Source organism: Canis lupus, chromosome 31 (genome assembly GCF_003254725.2).
Source record: "Canis lupus dingo isolate Sandy chromosome 31, ASM325472v2, whole genome shotgun sequence".
NCBI lineage: Eukaryota > Metazoa > Chordata > Mammalia > Carnivora > Canidae > Canis > Canis lupus.
This window is the reverse complement of record NC_064273.1, coordinates 35,273,728-35,301,685: the sequence shown is the minus strand read 5'-3', so window position 1 is coordinate 35,301,685 and position 27,958 is coordinate 35,273,728.

Sequence of the window (27,958 nt, the reverse complement as noted above, 5' to 3'; positions counted from 1 at the left end):
GAGAAACAGGCTCCCTGAGGGGACCTGATGTGGAACTCGATCCCAGGACCCTGGGATCATGACCTGAGCTGAAGGCAGATGCTCAACCACTGAGCCACCCAGGAGCTCCAGATAGGCTGCGTTTATCTGGAGGCTCTGTGGAAAAATCGTCTTCCAAGCTTCCAAGCTTGCTCAGGTATTGCAAGAATTCAGTTCCATGCATCTGCAAGACAGAAGTCCCTGTTCCCTTGCTGGATGGTGGCCTCCACATTCTTTGGCTTATGGCTCCTCCATCTTCAAAGCCAGTGATGGTCTATCAAATACTTCTCCTGATGCAAATCCTTCTGCTTCTTCTCCCTCTTCTTCTTCTTCTTTTAAGGGCTCATGTGATGACATTGGGCCCCCCAGGATAATCCAGCATAATCTTGCTATCTCAAGGTCTTCTTATTAGTAGCCTTAATTACATCTGAGAAGTCCCTTTTGCCAAGTTATTTGTGGGCATAGCACCAGGGGTCAAAGTCATGGGGATCAAATTCAACCTACCCTGGTCAGCCTTGGGTTCTCAAGACCTCATGCATTCTAGAGCCCTCAAAGTCCCCACCCCATCACAGGATCGGCCCAAGGTCCAAAATCTCATCTAAATCTCATTGATTCTGGAGACCAGCATTCACCACCTGAATCAGGTGCAGCTCCTGGGAACATTCCTCCCCATCTACAGGCCAGTGACTGAGGACAAATTACGCGTCTCCAACACAGAGTGGTGGCACATGCACAAGTTAACAGTCGCAGATATTCCTCTTCAAAATCGTGCAACACGGACGGTGAGGTGAAGTCTTGGGTCCAAAGCAATTTTGAAACCCAACCAGGTGAAGTCTCTTAGATTTCCAGGCCTGGGGATAACCTGTGGCTCTCAGCTCTGTCTCTGGGCTCTTTGTCTTGCTCTGAGTCACCTTCCCTTTTTTATGAAAGCCAGCATATTTTTTAGCTCAACAGTTTTATCAGCCTGCTTCCTGCCAATAGAGTTGTTGGGTGGGGGTGGGGGGGTGGTTAGGGTCCAACAGCTTCCTCTCAACTCATCCTCTTTCTGTCCCTTCTGGTCCAAACTGGCATCACTTCCGCTGATCTAAAATTCTCGAGAACTGTGTGGGCCTGTTGGGAATGTCCCAGAGTTAACACCATGGAACAAAAGCCTCATTCATGGGTCCCTCATCTTAAAATGCCAGTGTCATCGCAAAATCATCATCATGGAATTTCTTCTTTATGATGTCTTCATTCCCACCTGCCCCCCCCCTCCCACAATTTTGGCAAATTAATCAAGGAGTGAAATGAGAGCACAGTGTTCATTTGTTTTAAGTGAACTTGATTTCTGAAAATCTGATTTTAGGAAAGTAATAAAGCAGGGAAGTAACTTGGTTCTCCTTAACCTTGTGGTTACAGAATTTGGCACTACTACAGCCATGAGCCCCTGTGGGTGATTTGTTTTTTTTTGTTTTCCACAACTGTGGATTATTTCATATCATGAATAAGAATATGACAAAATAGCACTCAAAATTGCATTTTGAGAACACCTGGTTGGAGATAAATAACAAAATAACACATATGTAAATTAGACAGGCATGGTTTAGGTGTATTCATGGTTGTCCCTTGAAAAGGTGGGTAATTTGGCACAGGCAGCCACCGAGCCATCCACCAAACACAGAATATTGTGAATGAGAAACAGCAGATTGAGGATCAAGGAAACAAGGAATCAAGGAAACACACTGTCATTATCAAGAACGAAGTGTTAGGGATGCCTGGGTGGCTCAGGGCGTGACTCCGGGGTCCTGGGATCGAGTCCTGCATCGGGCCCCCTGCAGGGAGCCTAATTCTCCCTCTGCCTGTGTCTTTGCTTCTATCTCTGTCCCTCATGAATAAATAAATAAAATTTCTAAAAAGAAGAATGAAACACCAAAATTCAACAGAATTAATACGGAAGCAGGAAGTTTAACAAATAATCAGAGAAACATTACAGAAGCATCTTGATTGGGGTGTGTGCAAAGGCGTTTAAAGAGTGTCTCACTCCTCAGTGTGACCCTTAATGAGACTCTCTGAGAGTAGAAAGGATTAGAGAATGAAGTAATTGGAAGGTTAAGAGAACATAAGCCCAAATACAGGAAACATTCAAGAAGACACTTTGGGATTTCTGGTAATGCTGTGTGTGTGTGTGTGTGTGTGTGTGTGTGTGTACAGGTATCTTCCATTTTTCAAAAGCTTAAGTTAAACAACTTTGCTTTTACAAAAGACCTACATTAGTACCTGTCCTCACTACTCAAAAGAAATCCAGAGGGGATTTTCACTTTTATAAAAATGGTGAAAAGTGAAAACAGTGTCCAGCAGCAGGTTTGCAGTGAGCTGCAGGGAAGGTAGTGTGCACCCCATGCAGTGAGCAATGACCCCCTGGACTTCCTGCCCCACACACCACCTGCAGCATCTCAGCTTCTGGTCCTCAGGGCTCTGAACGGTGTCTGTTAGCATCTGGGCATGATCTCAACTGCTTCTGTGTATTCATTAGCTAAATGTGCTCTGGGAATCAGAAAAACCTAAAAGAGGTGATATTTTTTGGGGTCTGGGAAAGCTCAAAAGTTTTCCATGTAAACTAATGTTAATTGTTCCTTTGCTTTACATCATTTTGCATGGTGGGGGCAACCTCTATATGGATGCACACACACACACACACACACACACACACACACACTCCAAATATTTGATTCTGTTATTTCTCTAACGCACCTGAGCTGAAATCTGAACATGGCCACAAAATACAGGAAAGTTCATCATTTAGCAGGTTGACCTTCATCTCTGCATTTCAAGAATCAGGAAAGGTTTTCAAATTAAACCCCTAGGACCATCCCAAAGATGGTAATTCCTAAGAAGAACCTGATATTCAAATGTAGAGGTTCCCAGTCTTGGTAACAGATGGAAAATACTGTGTCAGTGGGGCTAAGGAGTATTTCCTGTCCTCAGTACACGAGAAGATACTCTTCTGAGTTACTTATTTATCAGTTTATGTGGGAAAAAATGTCACTGATAGCATCGAATGGGTTTCCACTGCTTTTCCTTTCCTTAACCTATTAATCAGATTTCTTTCTAAGCCTGCTGCAGAAGAGGGGCAATTGTTAGGAGTCCAGATGCTCTGCATCAATTCACATAGGACAGAAAACGAGATTAGTTGGGGAAGAGGAAAAGAAGAAAAAAAAGAATCAGGGTGGGCAGCATTAGGAAGAATATGGTGGATGTCATGGGGACACGCCAGGACCATGCGCTATTTTTCTGATGGATATCAAGTGTGATGAGGTTACATGGTGACCCCCAAAGGATACATCCAACTGAGGCCTGTGAGAGTGGTCTTGTTTGGAAAAAGGGTCTTTGCAGATGTAATTAAGGATCTTGGATAGGATCATCCTGACTCAGGATGGACCCCGGATGAGTGGCAAGTGTTCTTATCAGAGAACAGAAGGGAGAAAACAGACAGGGAGAAGATGGTGAAGGTGATGAAGGAGGAGAGACAAGGATTTGGCTACAAATCAAAGAACACCATGGGCCGCCGCAGCCACGGGAAGTTGCAGGAGTCGTGGAACAGATTCTCCTCACAGCCCGGTGAAGAAACCAACCCAACTCACACCTTGATTTCAGACTTGTACCCTCCAGAACTGTGGGAGGACACCTTTCTCTTGCGGTAAGCCACCCTGCTTGTGGTAAATTGTTTTGGCAGCTACTGGAAACCAATGCATTGTGATGCCATGGGGTGGGGGCAGGGAAGAGAGTGAGAGCGAGTGGGAAGGCGGGCAGGGGGAGAAGAAAGAAAAAAACATATAATGGAGATTTCATCCTTTTTTTTTAAAGATTTTATTCATTTATTCATAGAGACACACACAGAGAGAGAAAAAGAGAGAGAGAGAGGCAGAGACACAGCCAGAGGGAGAAGCAGGCTCCATGCAGGAAGCCTGACGTGGGACTCGATCCCGGGACTCCAGGACCACGCCCTGGACCGAAAGCGGTGCTAAACCTTTGAGCCACCCGGGCTGCCCGAGATTTCATCCTTTATCGGAATTTAGTAAGTATATTTCTTACCAATAGTTTAGATTCATTTAATAAATATTTCTGAAGTCCCTACTTGATGCCTGGGACTCTTCCAGGCACTTGGATTTTAATAGCTCATGGGATAGGTGCAGACACTTGCCCTCTTGGAACTTATGTTCTGGGTTGTTTTTGTTTATTTTTGTTTATTTTTGTGGAGGGAAGGGAGAGAGGTTGAGCAGTGCAGCGGGGCAGAAGAGAGAGAGAGAGATTGAGAATCTCAAGCAGACTCCATGCTGAGTGCAGAGCCTGACACAGGGCTCGATCTCATGACCCTGACATCATGACCTGAGCTGAAATCAAAATGGGATGCTTCAGTGACTGAGCCACCTAGGAGCCACTTCCATTTTGTTATTAAATGTCACATCATCTTAAGGTAAGGACTAAGATATGCACCTTCATGAGTCGTATATTCTGGGGGTCCACCTGTGAATGGATTTGAGGCACACTCCAACCCTGAGTTACCAGCAGCCTGGAGGCAGGCACGACCATGTGGTGGGCTGGTGAGGCGGGTGACACGGGTGAGTGGTGGAGGTTTGTGTCCCCCAGCGGAGCTAGCAGAAAACCACGAAAGAGATCGAGGTAGTCATGGCAATGCATTAGAGGACACACGAGATGGATCTGAAGGAGAACCCAAACTTCACTGTGTTACACAAATCCCTGAGCTGAGGAGGGTTGAGAAACTTCTTGCGGAATTGCTAGCTGGAATTAGTAGTTATCCTGGTCTCCATGGACAGCCAGTTTCTTGAGAAATTTGAGTCTTTTCTGGACAGAGAGAGGAGACTTGCAGGGACCAAGGCTTGGTTTCCTCCCGTGGAATCACTGATAGATGTAGTTACCAGCAGGGAGCTGGGAAATCCACTGGGAGCAGGGCACAGGTGAGGGGCATGGAAGCAGGGGTGGATGAAGGCAGGGACTGAATTAGAGGCCACAGGGGCCAGGGGGCTGTTGTTCATGGTCTCAGAGCCATAGGTCTTCTGTTGTCATAGCAGATGGCATCCCCGCCAGGGAATAGGCACAAGGAGAGGAGAACCCAGGATCATCAGGGAGACATCATCATACAGAATGTTCAGGTGGGGGAAGCACAGGACTGACCCTGATCACAAGGAATGTTGGGAACACAGGGTCAGGTGAGACCAGGAAGGTCAACCAGCAGTTGGAAACCAAGGTGTGGGCAGAGTGGGCTCCTTCTTGGGGGTTCTGAGAGAGAATAGGTCTGGGCATCTCTCCCGGTTTCTGGCCCTAGGCAATCCTCGGGGTTCCTTAGCTTGTAGATGAATCAATCTAGTCTCTAGATTGAGACCGCCTAGTCTCTAGATTGTGGACACCGTCTCCACATGGTGTCCTCCTTGTGTGAATGTCCACCTGGCTTCTCTTCTTAACAGGATGCCAATCATTGGATTTAGAGCCCTCCCTAATCCAGGATGACCTCATCTCAAGACCCTTAGCTTGAAAAAAAAATAAGTACACATTCATAGGAATGGAGGTTAGCAAATCTTTGTTAGAGTAGCAATGGAACCTAGTAGTTTGGCCTGATGCCCACTCCAGCCTGCCTTCTCAACAGGGTGGGGGAAATGAGCTGTTGGGGGTGGGCCTGGAGGGAGTGTAGGACAGGTCCAGTGGTGCCAGGCTTGAGAGAGCCTGGACGAGAGAGAGGAGAGGATATTGAGAGATCTGGGGGTGAGAAATGCAGAAAGAGCCTCAGGGAAAGGGAAGATCTGAAGGTATCAACATTGCGCACCTCACACCACGAGTGGATCCTTCCTTTGTCAAGTTTTAAAGACTCGCTGAAAGATTTAAATTGCATTTCAATAATCATCTGGTAGCCAGACTGAGGATTCTTTGACACTGTCCCCACTATATAGAAGTGGTCCTTCAGGTGGAGCAAGAGGGCCTGGTTTTATATTCAGCTACATTTGGAGCAGACCTAAAACGATGTCCCCCCCCATCCACTCCCCACTTAGGGTAGTAGTCCAAAAACCTTGTATTGATTTACGTGTGTTTTTCCTACAGGCCAGAAAGAGTTCATTCCAAGGAGTCAAGAGATGTTGCCCAATAATCCAGAGACTGAATCCTAAAGCCTGAGCTAGGAAGATTCTCCCCCTGCTTCCTCTGTGTCTGGGCTGCCACGCTACACCTGGTAGCATCTCTTCATACGGAGAAACACATTTTCTGGAAGACTCACGCTTCCATCCTCCATCTTCCTCTGAGGAGCACCCATGTTTGGCGGTCTCTGGTTCCCTTCTGGAAACCTCCTCAGTAAATCTGGTTCGCAACTGAGCAGAGAGCATGAGCCTGCCTTAAAAGCCATGACCTGACTGGCAAAGAGAATAGCCGCATCTCAGTTTCAGCTACATTACAAATAATAAGCTCTTGTTGCATGGGACTGGGGATCCACAATTTCTCTCTCTGTCTTTTTTTTTTTTTTGATCCACCACAATATCTTAATGAATCCTTATTTTTTATTTATTTATTTTTTTTATTGGTGTTCAATTTACTAACATACAGAATAACCCCCAGTGCCCGTCACCCATTCACTCCCACCCCCCGCCCTCCTCCCCTTCCAACACCCCTAGTTCGTTTCCCAGAGTTAGCAGTCTTTACGTTCTGTCTCCCTTTCTGATATTTCCCACACATTTCTTCCCCCTTCCCTTATATTCCCTTTCACTATTATTTATTTTTATTTTCTTTTTTTCCATGGAAGCAAATGTTGCCTGGAAAAATAGTAATCAGAAATGTATCCCATGGATATGTCATTTCTTCTATCTCCTAGCCTTGATTTAGTTAGTTTTCATTCATTCATTCAGCAAATAAATTTTCTTGAATCCCTACTGTGTGCCAAGCTTGGCTGAGCTGGTCGACCCAACACGTCATTTCTCATGCTTCTGGCAGCTGAATCCGTATTTCAGGGCTCGCTGTTTCTCGTGTTTCATCACGGTGCATGGCCTCGTTTAGCTTCCTGTTGCTCAAGATGTATATTGTTAAAATCTGAATTCCCTTCTCCCACTTTTCTAAAGCAGTAGTAATAATGGTCACAGTCAGAGGAGGTCAAGCCTATTTACTATATTAAAATATTAACTTGCTAGCCAATTTCAACGCCAACCGATTTAAAACCGCGCATATAAAAAGGGTTAAATGTGACAAGAAAAATAGAAAACTCAGGTACATTGTGCCCATCAATGACCTTGGGAGCCTGTCAGAAAATCTCTCAGATTTTGAAAGGATAAAATAAATGGTTGGAGGGAGACATTTAAAGAAATCATATGCAGTTGTAACAATACATCCCACCAACAATGGGGGCCTGTTTGCAGTAATGAACCAACCTGACGTCCATCAGCCATGCATCGGTTCAGTGGTAACAATGGTGACATTGTGTGCTCGTGGCACACAGAAGGTTGTGATGTGAAAATTATCCTTCATTCGGCTCCTTCCACCCTGGTTCCAAATTGAACCCTTAGAGAAATATTTGGTTGGGCCTGTGCTTTCAAAATAAAGCAAATGCACTTTAAAAACATTAAAATAAGTCAGAGACAATGGCTTTACCAGAACCATGTGGATTAGGTGGATTTAGCTGTAATTTTAGACGAAACAAGGTTAGCTTCAGGAAAGGCTCCAACCGTAGTTTTGAAAAGTTAAACAAAACATGCCAGTAGGTTGGAATTCCATGCTGGCTGCCCGGGGATAGGATGAAGGAGTGGCCTCAGACAGAACCAGCTCAGAACTATAATAAATGACTTATTAAGACCCAGGGAAATGAACAGGTGTAGGGTATACCTAGAGTGTTTAAAGGAGTTTAATGCTTTTGACTGAAATTGCCTAATATCAGTAGACAAAGATGAATTTGCACCGGGTCTTCCAGTGGTGGGTCAAAGCAAGCATTAGACAAGGCAGCTCAAGAGGAACACTTCTCTGAAATGAAACAAAACCCAACCTGTCTGATAGGGAAGCAGAAAGGGGGTCGTTCTGCCCAGAGTGTGGAGATTAACTACGGGTACCGACCTCCCCGATGTCACCTCATCCCACACAGGGCCTGGAAGGTCTGGATGGCGAGGCTGGCTCATTACAGCGGGTCTGCTCTTCTCCCAACAGCCTCCTGACATCCGTGCTCGTGTGGCCAGTTGTCTCTTCCAGCCTGAGTGTCGCTGATGGCGAGGCTCCCTCTTGCCTCTTCCCTTTTCTTTCCAAACCTTCTGTCTTTCCTCTCGGCCCAGCAGCCCCCATGTTCATTAAGACCATGAGTCCTTGGCGCTCGTTAACTCTGAAAACCCCTGTCCTCTCTGTATGGGCCTGACGTTTCTACTGTTTTCCTGTGGCTGGTGTAACGAATGCCTACAGATGTTGTAGCTCCAGACAGCAAGAATTTGTTCTCTGGTGGTTCTGGAAGTCAGGCATCCAAGAGGGGTCTCATGGGGCTAATATCAAGGTGCACCAGGCCTGGTTGCTTCTGGAGACTCCAGGGGGAGACTCTACCCCTTTGCTTCTCTTATGGTCTACGTGTCTGTGTCCCTCCAAATTCATACACTGAAATCCTAGCCTCCAGTGTGATGGTGTGAGGAAGTAGGCTTTTGGGAGGTGATTAATAATGAGTGTGGGGCCCCACGATGGGATCAGTGCCCTTATGAAAGGGATCCCCGAGGTCTCTCACCTCCCCTTCCACGGCAGGGTGGATGGGGTGGGGGTCACAGGGAGACACTTGCCATCTGCAACCCATAAGAGGACATGGCCCAGATCACCACCAAACAGGTGCCGGATCATAGAGGGCCGGCCTCCAGACCTGTGAGAAATACATGTTTGTGTTGTGGGTCCTCTGGTCTGTGGGGCCCTGTCACAGCAGCCCTAACTGAGGAAGGCACTGGCCTTTCTTTGGTGCGGGCCCTCCTCTTCACATGACCTGACCTCGGCTCCCCTCTCTACTGCCTCCTTTTTATAAAAATCCTTGTGCTCACATTGGACCCACCCCGATAACCCAAGATAAGCTCCCCATCACAACTTTAACCACATCTGCAAGTCTTCCCCCCACCCTCCCCAGTAAGGAAGGTAGCCTCATCACTGGGATTAGGATGTGGACAACATCAGAGGCCATCTCTCTGCCCTCCACGGGGCTCACCAAATTCTCCACCACAAAGCATGTCTTATCTCCTCCAGCAGCTGTGACTGGATGTCTGCCTGAGAAGTTCCCGGCCCTCACACTGCGTGTTGGCCGCCCTCTGCTCCTCACTGCAGTGGGGCTGGTCTCAGGCTGGCTTCCTGCAGGGGGAGGGAGAGACAGCCCAGGGCATCTCACATCTCTCTAGGTGGGTGAAGCTCCTGGCATCAGCTGCATGCCCTCCACGGTTTCCGTCCTGCTGGTGGACCCACCCCTGCCTTTGCCTCCTGCCCTTGGACTCCACCCCAGGGGTGGCACTGGCTCCGTGGTGCTGCTAATCTCTGCAATGCCTCACAGCCCTGTGCTCTATTTCAATTCTTCTAAGCACCTTTGTATTTATTTTTTTATTTTTTATTTATTAATTTTTTTGCACCTTTGTATTTAATTCTCCAAGTTACAGTCCCTCTCTTTAATTTATCTGGTAGGGATTTGGCTTCTTGGCTAGACCCTGATGGACGCACTATTTCCACAGTGTGGGGGAGGTAGAGCTACAAAGTGGCTTGACCTTTGCTCCCAGAAGTTGACAGTATGGCCAAGGACACAGAACAAACGGCGTTGTGCAAATCGGGGTGAGTGAGGCCACAATCCTGCATCAACAGGACGCTGTGGGGCATAGAGACAGGGCCCTTCTGGAGACGTGAAGCTGAATGTGCGCTTGATTTTCGAGGATGGAGAGAATTCCAAGACAGTAAAGTGGGGTAGGACGTTTCAGGAAGAGGGAGGAAGTAGGCAGGACCCCAGAGGCAGGACTGGGCAGGGGTACTGGGGAGTGGAGGGGAGCCCAGTGTGGCACGCACCCCTGGTGGAGGATGACGGTGGGAGGGAAGTGGTAGTGAAAGGTCGCAGGGCTGTCACTCAGTGTCCTGGGGCTGCTGCAGTAAGTCACTCCGAACCTGAACTGGTGGCTTAAACCAACAGGAATCTATTGTCTCACATTTTGCAAAGCCAGAGTCCCATGTGAAGATGCTGGCTTGCTCTGCTCCGAGCGCTTCTCCAGCTTCTGGTGGCTGCCGGCAGCACTCGGGGTTCCCCTGGCTTGTGGCTGCCTCTCTCCTGTCTCTACCTGGGTTGTCACAAGTCACCCCCAGCAGGTGTGTCTCTATGTTCTTGCCCAAATCCCCCTCTTCTCACAAGGACACCAGCCATTGGAGTCAGGGCCACCCAGCTCCAGTCTTGACCTCCCCCTACATGCATGACATCTGGAAAGTTGACTTATGAACTGCACAGGTTTAAAATTCATGGATCCACTTAGATGCATAATTTTTACATTTTGGGGTAAATATGGCTTAACATTCTAAATGTATTTTCTTTTATGATTTTCTTAATAACATTGTCTTTTCTCTAGCTTACTTTATTGTAGGGACACCATGTATAATATGTATGACATACAAAATATGTGCTAATCTACCTTTTTATGTTATCTGTGGGGTCAACAGTAGGCTATTAGAGGTTTGGGATAGTCAAAAGTTATGCATAGAATTTTAGCTGCACCAGGGGTCTGGGGGTTTTTCAAGGGACAGTGCATTTCTAAATAACATCACACCCACAAATACTGGGGGGTCAGGCCCTCACCATATCTTTTTAGGGGACACAATTCAGTCCACAGCAGGCTGGTTTGTGGAGACCCCCCAGTGCCTTGCTGAGGCATGCATATTTGATGACAAGCTATGGCTTTATTGGGGCAGGAACACAAGGGAACTCTTGTCTGCTGGCCCATTTTCATGAACTTTTCAACCAACCCAGTCTTTTATTAGCAAAACCAAAACAAAACAGTAACCTTCCCAACCCCACAAGTCCACATGTCTCTCTTCCTCTCAAGAGACAACTTGTGCACACTTGGTGCCTCCCCCAACCTCCCCGCCCTGTTCACCTCCCATCTACTCCTTTACCTGCTGGTTCTGCTTCCCGTGCTCTCCGTGTCATCACCCACCATCTCTCCATGTGCTTGCGGATGGCCCTCCACCCTGCTAAACAGTGCTGCTTACCTGTCCTGCCCCCACCTGCAACTCAACTTCTCCAAAACAGAACCACCTACCTCCCCGGCCTTGAGTCCCCCTTGGTAATGACTGACCCTGCTAATCCCCCAGCTTTCCAGCCAGCCCTGTGGTCACTGCCAATGCCCTCCTCTCACCCAAGCCATGTGTCCCCTCGTCCTTGAAACTCATCATCTCCGGTGGGCATTGCTCAACCGTCTCCTAAATGATTCCTGTTCCTCAGACTGTCTCCTAAATGATCCCCAAACTCCTCAGAGCAGCCCCAGTGATTTTTCTTGAATGTGAATCTGCCAGCTGTCTCAGGCTGCCTATAAGGCGCAGACCGGCTGCCGGTCCTGTGGAGCAGGCTGCAGGGGCTGAGCCTGGCCCGCTTCCATTTCTCACCACGCGGGTGTGTGCTGCCTGAGTGCAGCCACTCAGATGCTGCGCTACTCACCTTTCCATCCCCTAAATATGCTGCTTCTTGCTTCCTTACTGCAAGGCTTTTGTCTAACAGAGGAACTTTCTTTCCTCTTCACCCAGCCAAAGCCTACTTATTTCATTTTAATGAGGCGGTAAGCAGAGAGAGCAAGTCAGAAACAGAAGATTGCAATTATCTTCCTGTGACTACGTACTCCTTCCTAGTCTCTCCACTTTGGACAAACCCCAGGTGGCCTCTCTGCTAACATCACAGGACCAAGCCTGACGCAAATGCAGAACCAGCTGCTGGCCCATCTCCACTGTGCACACCGAGAGACGCTTTCCTCAACGATGGGAGCATTTCAAATACTTGTCGGATCCCAGGTGGAGGAGGAAGAGCTGGTGGTTCAAATAACTCTCTGATTTCCAAGCCAAGAAGATGGAATTTACATAAATGACAGAAAATGCATGCTCCTTTACATCAAAGCCCTGTGCAGTTGTGCATGGACCCGACCATCTGTGAAGGGTTTGGCTAACAGAATCCACTTCTGAAAGCGCATCCCAGGGAAATTCACTGATTTATATTTGGGGAGAGACCAATAATATCCCTGCTGAAAGGGGCCTTGGCTATCACCTGTGCAGCCATGCTGCTCTCTATAGGCGAGAGCAGATGGGTGCAGGGACAGATGACTCACTCAAGGTGACTCAGCTCGTCAAGGGAACAGGGGACACAGGTGCTGGGTGTCACTTTCCCAGGCACTTGTTCTTCCTGACACTTCTGGCCCCCATCACAGCATAGAGAAGAAGTCAACAGAGGCCTGGAATCTAATCCCAAGAGTTGCTCTCCATCTCTGTGATCCTGGGGAAGCTACCTGTGTAAGCACAGGTATCCCAAGGGGATAGAGATCTCTTTCCTGCCAACCTCAGGAGCTGTTCAGCCAGTCATTATTGGTCTATTCCAACATTTATTCATTATGTTGTTTGAGCATTGGGTACCATGCTGTGTGCTGTAATTCCAACCAGATAAAATGTGGTCCCAAAAGGAACCTCCAGATCTATCCCCCCAGCTCGTGGAAACTTGGATTGCTCCCGACACACATAGGAAGCATCGTGGCTACGGCCTGCTTGTGAAGATATTCTTGGCTGTACTTCTGACATCAGGCCCTGGTCCCAGTACTCTCCAGGTGCTTCACGCCAAGGCTGCTGTGATGGCAGGTGCCAGTCTGCTTGGGCTGCCGTAACAAAACACTGTGGCCTAGGGGCTTAAACAACAGACATTTATTTCCTCAGAGTGCTGGAGGCTAAAAGTGCAAGATCAAGGTGCTGGCTGATTAGATTTCTGGCGAGGCCTCTCTTCTTGGCTTGCAGACGGCCACCTTCCCACTTTGTCCTCACATGACCTTTCCTCATGCATGTCAGGGAAAGAAAGAGAGAGAGAGAGATCCCTGGTGTCTTCCTCATAAGGACACTCATCCTATGGAATCAGGGCCTTCTCTGTGACCTCATTCAGCCTTAATTACCTTCTGAGGCCCCATTTCCAAATGAAGCCATTTTGGGGTTTAGGGTTTCAACAAACAAATTGAGGGAAGGAGTGCAGTCCATGCACCCAGGGGCAGGAGCTATTCTGCTCCATGAGGCGAATGCTCCTCTGCTGCCCAAGTAGCTTGTACTGTGACACACATACAGTGCTCCTTTGGTGTTCCCAGAGAAATGCACAGCTCTTACAGACTTTATGCTTCATTTGTTCAGGAGAGCAGGAGAGCAATCTTCAAGATGTTGGTTTGTTTCTCTGGAATGGAAATTACTGTCCTCCTATTAGCTGAATTGACATGGTAGGGGTGGGACAGCTTTGCTGGCCACCTCCCAGGATTTTCCTCCTCTTCCTCGGTGGCAGTTGGGTGCATCATGTCCTGAGTAAAGACTGCATTTCTCAGCCTTCTGTGCAGAGTTGACTCCCACTGTGGATCCTGGATGGCTGAAAGGTCAGCAGTGAAATGTATATGGAAAAAAACAAAACTGACCTGGGAGAGATGGGTGCAAGGAAAGGATGGTGGGCACAGTGCAAAAATGCACAGCTACACCGAATTCAGACTGAACTGCAAAAACAACATAAAAATATTTTATGTTGATCAATATGGACTTCAAACTAGGCAACAATAGTAAGAGGAAATCAGCTTCATCATATGATTGGGTAGGATTGAGCTACTGAAATAAGAAAAATTAATTCTATACCCTGTTAGAATTATAATGAAGTTTAGGTATTAACAATTTCATTTATTTATTTTCTTCAAGATTTATTTATTTATTTGAGAGAGAGAGAGGGAAGGAGAGAGTGCATGAATGGGGGCAGGACCGAGGAAGAAGGAGAGAGAATCCTCAGGCAAACTCCATGTGAGCACAGAGCATGATGTGAGGCTCGATCTCACAACCCTGAGATCTTGACCTGAGCCAAAATCAAGAGTTGGATGCTCAACCGACTGAGCCACCAGAGAGCCCATAGGTGATAACAATTATGGAGCAACAATCGAAGAACAGAAAAAAATTTTGACTTCCTAATTGAAGAGGATAAGTGCTGGTGAAGAAAACTTAAAGAAATCAATGCAACAAAAGGCAAAAAAAATAATCAAAGGGGAAAAGCAGGATAAAAAGCATAACATAGCAGAAATAAATAAAATTATGTCACAGAAAATATTAGGTTGAATGTCATGAGATTGTCATTTTTTTCAGTAAGAATATTTAAATATTAGTAATTGCTTATGGCTTAACCTATTATAAAGCATGACTGTGTTTCCTCATGAATAAAAGACAACAAATAAGGGAATGGATTTTTAAAAATTCAACTTGATGATGTTAAAAAAGGTGTGTTTAAACAGACCACGGGAGAAAGGCTGGAAGCACAGCTCAGGAACAGATGCACAGTCAGTACTGACCAAAATGAAGCTGATGCAGCTGCCATCATGCCACCGAAATTGACTTTAAGGCAGAAAGCATTATTTAGGGATGAACAGAGATGCAGTAATAATAAACCCTACATTTTCCTGAGAACGTGCCACAACCACAAGCCTGTGCACATCTGAAAAATATGTGGCTTACTGTATATAGAGAAGGCAAACTATAAGCCTAAGTCACTGACTCATCTATCTATCTATCTATCTATCTATCTATCTATCTATCTATCTATCATCTGTCATCTATCATCTGTCTATCTCAGAAAAGCACAAGAGGAAGCAGACCTATGCATAATCTCACTGAGAAAATTTAATACAACTCTACCAGAAATTGATAGAACAGAAGAATATATCACAATGTTGTGAAAGAGGTGAAAAATACCATTCTGCACAATTGATTGGAAAAAAAATATATCCCTGCACTGAAAAAGTGGAAGATAGACATTCTTTTCAAGTTCAAGTTATGTAGTTTATTAAACTCAGCCTGAATCACACAGAGGGAAGCAAGGGGAGAGAGGAAGGGTAAGTTAACACACTTGAGAGCTGGTGAACTCCTTGAATCCTAGGTATGTGGTACTTATGGGAATTCTCATCCTGCTGGATCAGCCTTCCCCCTGAGGACGTGGTTATGAGGACAGAACTGAGGTTTGAATAAGCAGCTCCACAAACAGAAAGTTCCCTGGGTCACTAGCACCTGATACCTGCCTCATGGGAGAGACACAGAGGCAAGGAAGGCTGGCGTGGCCACAGCTCACTAGGTAGTCTGCTGATTAGCTGTGGTTTTCATCTGAGCTTCTTGGGCAGAGCACCGGGGCTGTGGAGAGACCATAAAGGGTGTCATTGGTGGCTGGCTGAATCTGAGGGACACACCATCACTTGCCTAGAGGTGGCACCATCATGACCTGTTCTCCAGGCCTTCCCTGCTTTATGCCAGCATCTACTTTATTACATCATATTTTAAGGATTTGTTCTATCTAACCTTGATACGTCATACAGGCCACTAACTTAACTTTCTCTATGTAACATATCTATCAATTTTACTGTTTCACGAGCTACTTAAAATATTCATTATCTATATTTAACTTACACTATGGTTTTAATAAATATCATAAAACTAATAGCTTATTTAAGATCTAGGCTTAACTCTTCTTGTGAGTTTTGTAAGAAAATCCACATGGTCTCTGGACTGCCTGAATGATCCCTTTCTTCAAAGCACTCAAAGGTTTTAGTATGGGTACAGACCCAAGGGACTCATTCCTGCTCATAGAAACACACACACACACACACACACACATGCATTCTGATTGTTTTCTTTATAGATGAATTGGATATTCTCCGATAACACAGCAAACACACATTATACTTTTCCTAAATAATTTTTTTGCTAATGGAAAAAATATCAGTGGAAATTGTGAAGTAGTTAGAACAACAATGGAACACTGCTTGATATGACTTGTGGGATGCAGCTAAAGCAGTACTTAGGTGTACATTTATAGCCCCAGCTACTTTATTGAAAATAAGACTAGCAAATGTGAATTGAGCATTCAATTAAAGAAGCTAGATAAAGAAAAACAGAGAAAAAGTAAAGAAGTCAAATAGAGAAGGCTTTGATTAATAAGAAAGCCTAGGTAGTTTTAGTTAATGGAAATCTCCATGGCCCTAATGGGGGCTGAATTAAACAAAGGCAGTCTGAAGCTTAATATAAATAAAATGCTGTATGTGAAAGGCAGTGATTGCTATAGAATATCCTACATTGCTCAGTTCGTCTCCAGGGCTTTCAGTTAATATACTGGCACATGAAAAATAGTGAATTGTTCAGGAGTTACAGTGGAAACTGGGAATGTTTAGCCTGTTTAAAAGATCTATGGGAGAATCTGTAAGAGGATGGATTAGACTCAAGTTGTTCGGTAATTTAGGAATAATTTAACTGTTTGGAATTATAGAAAGTCAAATGTCAGGTTGTCATAAGTAAAGACATTTATCTAACAATGAGGAGTGTTTGAAATGGTGTAGGTTGCCATGTAGAGCAGCTCTTTTCAGTTCTTTTCTGATGGAATTCGAGGGGCTGAACCCTCTTGTGAGTAATGGAGAGAAGCAGTGTAGAGTCTCCCACCTTGGGAGACATGGGGTCATTTTCAGTCCAAAGAGTTTATTAATCTAGAATAATAATAGCATGCTGGCATGGAGGCAATCCTGTATTTAAACACTGGTTTCTTCCAACAAAACTCTTGTAAATTATAAAAGTTAGACAACTCTCATATCACAACATGTTCCTGGGTTATGAGTCACCTTGGATTGGGTGACTTTCTTAAGCACCCATCATGATCATAAATGATCTTGTTTCTTATTTGCTTATTCAAATACTCTATTTATTCTCCTCCCTGAAGGCAGGGACTGGTGTATCGCAGATTTTGAAATACCTGGCACCTGGAAATGAGCTGGGACATAGTACATATTTGATAAATATTTGCTCAAAGAATGTATCTAGGTTTGTTAATTCCAAATTATCAGTAGATCTTCTTCAAGGGATTCACAAACTCACAAACTTTCCAAATTTGTGTCTGAATTGGGTCTATGGGGAAAGAAGGTCCATAGATTTACGAGGAGCTTAAATGGGCCCTACATCTAAGCAAGGTTGAGAACTATCAATTTAGTGAGGCCAAGAAGAGACAAAGAGGGGTTTATTTGTCTTCTAAACATTATGGAAAAGATAGATTTCATGGAGTTTCAGTTGACTGTTAATATGCTTGCCTTATTGGAAAATTATATGAATTTTCTAGAAGTTGATAATCTTTATAGGATGTAAATTTGATAACTCATCCTTAACCACAATATTTGATTAGATAAATTCCTTCTCCTGCCACATCAGATTTGTTATAGATTCTTTTCAATTTTCAAGAATATTTGTATAACATATTTGTTTAATATCTTAATAGCATAGAAAATTTAAAAGATCTCTGGAGCATCTGAATTGCCTTTTTCTTTAAAGCACTCAAAGATTTTAGCCTGGGTTCACTCCTGGGACAGAATTGCTGTCAGACAGATAGGCAGACAGACAGACACACAGAAAACACACATACATACACAGAATCAGTACACCAAAGAGGGAAAGAAAAAAAGGGAAAGAAAGTGACTTTGGGCAGTTTAGATGGTTAATCTGCATCATTTTTGTTCCTGAATAGGTAATTTATCATTATGTGATTATGAGGATGATTATGGCGAGCCCCATTCTGTTAGCAGTTAAGAACACACAATGAATCCTACTGTCAGCTGTGACTGGAATGTAAAAATAAAGTATTTTATAATATTTATATCCTACTATTATAAATATTTGTATTATATTATTTTTATCATTATCATATTGTAATATTGATAGGATATCCTACAATCTTATGGGCTTTTTCCCTGCAACTGTCCTTATGTGTGTTACTCTATGCCTGAAGATCACACATTCTCCCTTCCCTCATGCTTATTATTTGCATTACCGTAAAATCACAGAAAATTACAATCCAACTCAAGAATATTATGTTGGCCCTAAAATGCTCATCTTCTTGCTCTGGCACCGGTTTTCTTCTTAGAAGGTTGGTTTGACACACAACAAAATGAATCAGGCACATCTCCTCATTCTTCCGAAAGATAAGCCCTTGTCTAATCCTGAACTGCAAATACAAGAACCCCACCTGAGATGCTTGTGAATAGTCTCACATGCAGGAAAAGAGAGTGTCCCCCTACCTGTCCACACAGGTGAATGTGGGAGCCTCCTTACTGTCCAACATGGCATTCATTCAAGAATGGATAAGAATTTTAAAAATGTAAAAATAGGATCTCATACTGCTCTTTCCATTTTGTCCTTTGGTAAGAAGATAAGAAATTAGTAAGAGTGACTTTTTTTTATTCCGAGGGCAGGGGTGGGATGGGGGAGGGGGACAAACATCTTGCTTTCTGCTTCCAAAATGGGAAACACTTCCCAATTGGTTAGAAGAACAAACTCTGTTTAAGTAAAAAAATTAGACTATGAATTGGAGAGAGATTGCTTTTTCATAGGCCTTGCCTCTGTCCAAGCATATGTGAATCTCTTTATATGTGGAGCATCTGGGATTTTCAATGATTATAAGGAAGCTCAGAGCCAGATCCTTCCTTGAGGAGCCCAAAGAGATTTAGGCTGCAGGTTCTGTGCAAGCCCTGGCATTCAGTAACATTTCCAATACATTGGTCTAACTCTGGCATTTTAGATTTATATGGTGGCAAGGAATGGCAAGGCAAATGCAAGAGGAATAAATAAATAAAGGTGTGAGTGAAGAGGGGTTGGCAGGTCTCAGGTACTCCCCCACCGCCCCCAGGACAATGTTTTTTGCAGTTCTTTATACAAACAACCATCATGACATACAGGTCAAGCGTCTAGCTCCATCATTTGTTCTGGGCAGCCCCTGTGCTGCTGCCCCTTCCCCCACCTGCCGTGCCTTTCTCAGTAAGATCCAGATGGCATTCCCTGGCCTCACATGGGGATAAGCTTCACCAGTGCCTGCTGCCTCTCCTCCCTACCTTTGTGATTGAATAGCATATTTTTCTTGTTGTCTTCCTTTTTTTTTTTTTTTCCCACATGCCCCAACTCTTGTTGCCTCCTATGTCCTCTAATGAATGAAGTCTGTGAGTTCATGATCTCCTGGGGCAAGTGGAAATTCCTCTCCCACTTTCCAATACCACATTTGAAGGGAGTTCAACTTCCCTCGGTTCTGATTCATAGAATGGACTTGACTATTCAAAGCATCCTAGTGTGAAAAGGCAGCAAATGTGGTCACCTAGACACTGAGCTAAAGGATGGTGTGTGCATAAAACTGCACCAATGCACCATAGCAAAATGGCATCTCTAGTGTGCAGGGCAGTCCTGTAAGTAGGGTGCAAGCATGCTTTGAAGCTATCGCTGTGCATGTCAATTATACTTCCCCCAGGAAATCCACCGTGCCGGATCCAAGGGCAGGGACTCCCACCCCTCTCACACCAGGCTTCCTTCAGTACTTACCAGCTGGAAGTGTCAGGCAAGGACAGCCACAGACCCTCCTCCTTGGTTCCTTCTGGCATTTACATCTTTACTTCCCAACAAACATATACTTACATCCCTTTTCTTATACGACAACGAGGCAGCTGGTCAACCTGACACTAACAGTAGGTTAAGGCAAAGAGGGAAAATAATGAGAACGGGAAACATTCTTCAGAGCCCCAAAGCAAGAAGCTTATTTACTTTTTTGCATTTCTGTAGACATTCAAAACAATTCCTGAACGTTAAAAATCGTGCACCCATTTGGAATAATTGAAATTGAAATGCGGAAGGTGTTACGTTGCGCTAATCCATTTACAGTGGTGTGAATTGCTTCTCATAGCCAACTGCCAGATGAGCTGCTTTATTTAATAACTTGAATGCTAAAGTTCCCTCGGGTGAGGAGACAGTTTTGCCACCAACTGTGGAATTTTTCCCCTTTTTCCGTTGTCCTGAGGTGGCCTGGCTGTGGTCCAGGCTCTCCCGAGATCTCAGCCAGCAGGAGCGGTACCTGCACAGCCTCTTCCCAGCACGGCCCATGCTTCATCCTGTACCTGCAGAGTCTTGAGGAGACAAAAAGGGGATAACGAACACGTCCTGTTTTGTGATGGCTCAGTTCTCATAATTTATAGGAATAAAATATGCATGGCTGTTATACCTGAAGAGAAGGAACAGGAATCGTTAGCAATTTGTCCATAGATATCATCATCAGAGAAAGCTTCAGAACCAGGGACCCCTGGGGGAACTGGTGTCAGGAAGACAGCTGAGGCTGAGCAGCACCAGGCTCTGGGGATTGCTTCTCCTAAGAAAGCATTCAGGGGCCCAACCAGGATGGCCCTCCTGATTTGATAGCGAGTCCATTTGTTTGCCTTGTCATGAAGGTTTGAGATTACAGAAATGTCCGGGGAAGGTGTGAGGACTCTCTCCAGGTGTGGGCCACGGGCCTCTGGGAATATCAGAACTCAAAATACTTTCACAGTGCAGTATCACATCATCAAAATGATTTTCTTAATGTGATACAAGGAGGCTATTTGCCTTTTTTTTTCTGAATTGACTTTAATGATGCAGATGCATTAATAGATATATTACAGTCTCCAGAGAAACAGAACCAATAGGATGTGTGTGTGTGTGTGTGTGTGTGTAGAGAGAGAGAGAAACAGTGTTATTTGGTGAGATAATACAAATATATGTAATGTAGATTAGATAGATAGGTATAGATAATACACAAATGAGAGAGAGAGAGAGAGAGAGAGAGAGAGATTTTAAGGAATTGGCTCACATGATTATGGGAACTAACATGTTCAAAATCTGCAGGGCAGGCCAGCAGGCTGGAGACCCAGGGAAGAGTGAAGAAAGGAAGGAAGAAAGGAAGGAAGGAAAGAAAATAAGGAAGGAAGGAAGAAATGAAAAAAGGAAGAAAAGAAGGAAGGGAAGTTAGTTTCATTTAAGAATATCCTTGGGATCCCTGGGTGGCGCAGCGGTTTGGTGCCTGCCTTTGGCCCAGAGCGCGATCCTGGAGACCCGGGATCGAATCCCACATCAGGCTCCCGGTGCATGGAGCCTGCTTCTCCCTCTGCCTATGTCTCTGCCTCTCTCTCTCTCTCTGTGACTATCATAAATAAATAAAAATTAAAAAAAAAAGAATATCCTTGATGAAATACTAAAACTAACTGATTTTATTAAATCCCAACACTCGAGTTCACATCTCTTACTATTACGCCGCTTCTACCTGAAGGAACACCTGACAGGTACACTGCAGCTTCAGACTTGGGTGTTCAGCAGACATTGTCAAATAAATGAATATACCGAGCCTGTCATTTCAAAGAACAACTGACAGTATTTGTTGTTAATTACAAAATTCATTTTTTTTCTTTTTTTTTATAAATTTATTTTTTATTGGTGTAAATTTACCAACATATAGAATAACACCCAGTGCTCATCCCGTCAAGTGCCCACCTCAGTGCCCGTTAAAATTCATTTTTTTGAGTAAAAGTGAGAATTTAAAAAATATGAGCTTAACACTCTCCCAATATATAGACTTTCCTGACGTTATACTAGTAATTGTGATTTTTTTGGTATTGTATCATGCATGCTTTGGCGAAGCAGTATTTTCCAATGACCAGTGCACGATGTTGCACGGGGGCCCGTGGCAGTGTAAGTGAGTATGGCAAGGCCACTGCTTCTGATCTCTTCCCACAGGGAAGGGATGGCACCACTCCTGGGAGATGGATGTGAGGACAGGACTGCAGAGTGGAGGGTCCCTCCCAGGAGACAAACCAGGTACTAGGATGTACCACCCAGGACTGTTACAAGAGACCTGGTTTGGATTAGAGAGAAAGTTCTTGAGATGATGTTGGGTTGTCCTTTTACCAAATCCCAGGAAAGGCTAGAGAGCATCTGAGTCTCCAGGAGCCATGGAAATGATGTTTCACACAGCCGTGGCGCCTGTGTGTTCTCTCTGCTTCTCCCTGTGTCACCCTCCCGCCTGTCTTCCTTCCCTGTTGGCTTTCTTCACACTGTGCCCACGTGGCTGCTGACACTCCACATCACTTGCCATGCTAGAATATGCTTCCATAGCTCCAGTTTGAAAAATTCTAGAGAAAAATTTGATTCACCCTGTTTAGGTCTGATGGTAGTCCCTGGATGGATCATTTAAATACAAAGGTGTGGGGGATAGGATCATGGAATACGGACGTGGTCCCTGGTGCCCATCTGTGTTGAAGCATCCTTTCTAGAGAAGGAGATGCGCAGAGGGCAGGGCAGTGCCTACTTGCTGTGGACTAAGAATGGGAGAGGTCTCTGAGCGTCAGGGAGCTGATCTGTCTCATAAGATAGATTTGGTGTCATGTCACCACGTGTGGCAGTCCCTTCATATTATCTCTTGTTGCCAAATTCCAGTTAGTAATCAACTGAGCTATGTGGAATTAAGCAGAAGACTCCACGTCCAATTGAAGTAGGAGCATGGTGGGGAACTCTTGTATCCCTTGAGAGTGCAGTGGTGGCCATGGCTGTTAGAGAGAGACCCCACTGAAAGGTCAAGGGCAAGAGTCCATGGTTCAACTGTCCTCCACCCTACCCCAACCTGGGGCATCTCTCTGCATAGGCAATCTTTCATTTTGTCATGGAAGAATGAGGGAGGAAGGGGTTCCTTCACTTGGGCATGGGTGGGCACGAGTAGAAGACCCTTTGCCGTCATTGGTAGGGTTTGGAGGCCAGCTGATGGAGACTGGTAGGTGGGAAGAAGTGTGTGTCTGAGTGGGCCCTGATTCCTGCACTGAGTCACTCGCTGACTGGCTGGAGGCTCCTTTGCATGAAATATAGAGGAAGAGATGTGTTTGAAGGGAGAATTGTAAGTTCAATGTAGGGCATGTCTTGTCTCAGGGGTGTGTGACATCCACGTGGAGATGTCGTATGTGCAGTTGGAAATTTGAGGGGAAGCTCCAAAGAGAGGTCTTCCTGGAGATCATGTCAAGACAGCAGCGCATGCTGGGAGCTGAAGCCATTGGCATTGAGCCACTTCTTGCAGCTCACCAGTGTCAACCTGGTGACAACCACTAGTGAGCAGGCAGGTAGATTCCAGAAGCTTTCATCCTTGCCATGGGGTCCCCTTAATCAATAAAAAATACTCTAATTTTATGTCCCCCCCTATCTCATTCTAGCCACATTTATCCAGAAATCTTCTAGATTTCTTATTTTGGCTCCTATGATCACTCATTTTGCCCCACTGGTGAGCAAGCTACCTCTTTGGCCAACCCAGCTGAGATCACCATGCGCCGTGCCAAATCTGTGCCATCTGCCCACCATGCCTCGGACCCTAGGCCCCTTTCCTGGACAATCTCATCCTTTTCTATTATTTTAATCATCACCTCTCTGCTGACCACTCTGGAATCACTGGTTCCTGGCCAGCTCACCCTTCCGGCCCTTCATTAGACCCTCAGCACCCCTTACTCGGGCTAGGCACACGTGAATCCAGCTCAGAGCCTTCCCACATGTTTCTTCTGTCAGGAGCCTTCTTGTGTTTAGATAGTTCAGGCTCTCCCTTCCCTCCTCATGTATCCTCATCTCTGGGACCCTCCCTGGACTCCCTGTGGAAAGGGACACCAGGCCATTCACTGTCCTTTCCTTCATGGTGTCCCATCACGTGCCATCAGGCTTCTCACGTTCTTCTTCCTTATTCATTCTTTTCCTCTTCCCCTAGAAGATGAGCCCAGGGAGTGCAGACATTTGCCTGTTTCATTCATAGACTTCTCAGCTTTCCCGAAAATGGTGCCTGGCACAGGGCAGGGGCTCAGGAAATGCTTGTTGACCAAGTGAATTCACTCATAAAAGTCTAATTCTAGAAATATGATCCTAGTGGCTTTATGGCATGCAGTCCCATGGATATAGTGGAGCTAACTGACCAGCTCCAGCCAGTGAACATGTAGTTTGCTGGTGTTTCCCCACCACCAGGACTCCCCTCCATTCCCTGGCCCTCCGTGTGAAACCTCACATGTGAGCGCATCCCCTTGGCCTCCACAGAAGCTTTGACCTCCGCCGCTCTAGTCCCATGGAGACCATGAGGAGCAGCAAGGAGTGACTGGCATCACTGATGGCTTTCATGTATTTGCAATTTCTGTGGCCCTATTACATCTGAGTCTGAGTAGGATCTTGCACCAGCGCCAACGACGGCAAAGTCAGAGCTCGGTCACTTGACATTCGTGGATCGGTGCTTGTCCTCTCCATCCATGCCTGATTGTCCGCACCAGTGAGGGTGAGGTGCAGTCTACACAGGAAGACACCAATGTTACCAGTCCTGCCCCCTTCCCCAACCCTCCATCGGAGCATGCACAGTCTTACTTGTCTGTTGTGCAATCCTCAGGAGAGACCGCCGCTGCTTGCGTGCATTTTGCAGATAACAGAAGCTCACTCCTTTGGCTGCCATGACCTGGAGCACTTGTGGCCGCTTCTAATGTGAATATGCTCTAATTCAGCTTATACAGGGCAGGGATTTGGTTGTCCCAATATTCCCAGGGTTTAGAAGACTACGTGGCCTATGGTTAGGCACTGAACACACAGCAGTTTGTTCAACAAACACAGGATAGTGGTTAAGTTTGCTTCAGGCTGCTGCAAAGCGAAGCTGCCTTAGGCTTTTTGCATGGCTCAGGATGATGCTTCTCAACCACCGCCAACCCTGCCTGGGCTGATGGCACGGGGTGACCCACGTCTGCTCCTGCAGTGGGAAGCCTCAGCTCTCCTTCCTCGGGTTTGCTCCTTCTCTTGGTGGCTTTCCCCTCTCTCCCCACTGCCTTTTCCTGTCCTTTCACCATTGCTTATGTCTTGTCGGCAGCAGCTTCTCATCTGATGGGAGCCGATCATTACCAATGGATGCTCAAATGCTCGTGAATAGTACGGTTGGGAAAGTGCTTCTTGCATACACGGTGGAGAAGAATAGGCAAGGAAGCTTATTAATGTTTTAAGGGCATTTCCTGTGATGTCTGAGGAGCTCTTTGGCACAGAGCAGGGGCTCAGGAAATGCTTATTGCCCAACGAGGACAAAATGCTTTGCCCTCCGAGGACAAACCTGTGGCCTGTAGAGCTGTCCGGAGGGGCTGGCCAAGCCACAGGGGTCATGAGGACTGGCCGAGGACCGCGCATCTGGCTCCATTTTCAGATGCACATAGACGCTTGTTCCAATTCATACTGTGCCTTGAATGGTGGTATTGGCGCTTCTAAAGAAAGAGCGCATTTATCAGAATGGGAGCAGGAGAGGAACAGCGGCCAGAAAGGAATACAGTCTCACACATTGCCTGCGGAGGGGGTGGCTTCTGGAAGCCTGATGCAAACATAGAGAAAGAGGGGCTTCTCTGTTTTAGGTGATCCCACCTGCTGGGTGCTTGGCGCAGCTTGGTGCCTCAAAGCTTCCAGTCTTCCCTGGTCCTTGTGTGGTTCAGGATCCTCCAGGAAGCTGTGTCTAGAGCGATGAGACGAGTAAGAGGCTTACTGGAGGATATCTGCATGGGATGAACTGGAGAAGGAGCACGAGCAGGTGGGGTGGGCTCCCCGGGTGCAGGGCAGGGCTGCCCCTCCTGCACACAGAGCGAGAAGACCGGGGACCATGTGGGGAGGGCCTCACCCTGAGCCACGGCACCAAGAAAGTCTTGGCGAGGCTGACAGAGCACCTTAGTGTAGAAACAGCCTGAGGGCAGCGATGTGTTGGGCGAAAATGGCCTGGCTCTTGCACCCAACCAAGGCCATCCCAGTGAGCATGTGGCCTCAGAGCCACATGGGGGGGGGGGCGGTGGCTGGGCACTGCCTACTATATGCCTTGCGGCTGGTTTCTCTTGAACAGCGAGCTGATTGGGGCCTGCCTGCAGCTGCCTTCATGACCTCACAGGCATAGGTGCCCCGGGGAGGGGGACTTCAGGGGTGGCCCTCTTTCCCTGCCCTCTGACTGGTCCGGAGCTGTCATCATATGGCTGGCCCTGGCTGTGTGCAGATCCTGTCCAGGCTCCCCTAGGACCAATCAGAGAGGGGGCCACAGTGAGAAGAAGATGTGGCTAATTTAAGAGTCATCAGGAAGGTGCCACGGAGGAAAGCATAGGATCATGACATTATTTGCAAACAGTTACTGGAGAAGGGCCTTAGACTATAACCGAGTGATTGAGGGAGAGTGAGTCCTTGGACACAAACCATAGTAGGGTTGGTGAAAGAAACACACAGAGGAGGGGATACAAAGCCCTGGGGCTTGGGGGGGTAGAGCTGGCATGATTGAAAAGCTGCGGCCGGGTGAGTCATTATATATGGCTAATAGCTTTGGTTGCTTTTCTTTTCCAAGAGCATTGGTCAAATTTATAATGTCTTGCACAGAAAGGTACTTTTTCGATGCTAGCTGGGATGAGGCCACTACTCTATACTGCGGTTCCTCCTGCCGTGATGCAGTGCACAACCTGGAGCACTGTGCCCTGCTGCCCTGGGCCCTGGGCAGCTGGGGCCTGAGCTGAGATTAGCAGTCACAGCTATGGTGGCACCTTCTAGCGAGAAGCATGAGGACACATGCTGAGAGCCATGGCAGCAGCTGCATCTTTCCAGAAAAGGGAGGTAGCTCTAGATAGGTGAACCTACAGCACTTACGTTTCTGGGCTGTCCCTGCCCCTGTCTCTTAGCTCCTGGGCTTTCACCTGTTTTGGGTCCTGGGTGTTACCGTTACATTCGGCCTTGCTGGGCTCTATGTTCCCACCTGGAATTTGACCTTGCATCTGGTTCTGCTCTGGTTCACGGACCCCCTGGATCCCTACAGATATATTCAATATGTATTCATTTATGTAGTTACCTAAAGATTTATATTTATTGGGTTCAAATTTATTTATTTAAGCTTAGTGAGCATCAGATGTTTACTTCTTTTACATTCGAAACATAATTTCACGTTAAGACATGTTCACTGGTTCCTAGGAGTGTTTCAAGCACAATGGTTTTCCTGATATGCCACGGATTGCTTCCTACGGCGGCCTTAGGGTTTGAGCCTGGGAGCATTCTATAACCAAAATGCTTATTTACCCAACGATGGCATATATTTCTTTTTTTTTTATTTTTTATTAAACACAACACAGTCACTTAGGAGTTTATTTAGGATTATTACCTAAATACTGTTTTTTTCTTTCACAACACTGTTTTCTTTTTCTTTGATCTTCTTTTTTTATTTTCTTTTTAAAAAATTTTTTAAAATTTAAATTCAATTTGCCAACATATAGTGTAACGCACGGTGCTCATCCCATCAAGTGCCCTCCTCAGGGCCCATCACCCAGTTACCCTGTGCCCACCCCCCCCCCCTTCACACCCCTTTGTTTGTTTCAGGTAAACTGTTTATCACATGATCAACCTTTGATGTGCACATTTCTTACAGTCCCACTACTGGGGGTTTAATCATGGGGGCGGGGGCCCTGGTGAAACACCTCTCCAAGGAGGCTCTGTAACCAGGGAAAAATGGGAACTGGAAATGTTTCAGGAAGATTTTCATCCTCCAGTTGCTGTTAGCCAGGTCAGTGAGGAGACATGAGGAATTCTTACCAAGTATAGAGACCAACTAGGTGCCAAATGAGAGGCAGTAACATTAAATTCAATGCAAGGGGTGAGAGTCTCTGGCAATGTCACATCTGGCTTCTTGCTGTCCTCATGCAGCAGACATTGCATCTAATTACTGTGATAGTGTCTGAGTGGAGTATTGTGGGCAAAGGCTCCCCAGACGGAGAGGGTATGAAGAAGTGACAAGGAGCCACGTGGAACTCCGGGCAGGGAACCACACCGAGAAGTGCCAGGTGGCTGAGGGTGGCGCTCTGACCCATTTGGTTGAAGCAAAGGGTTCATT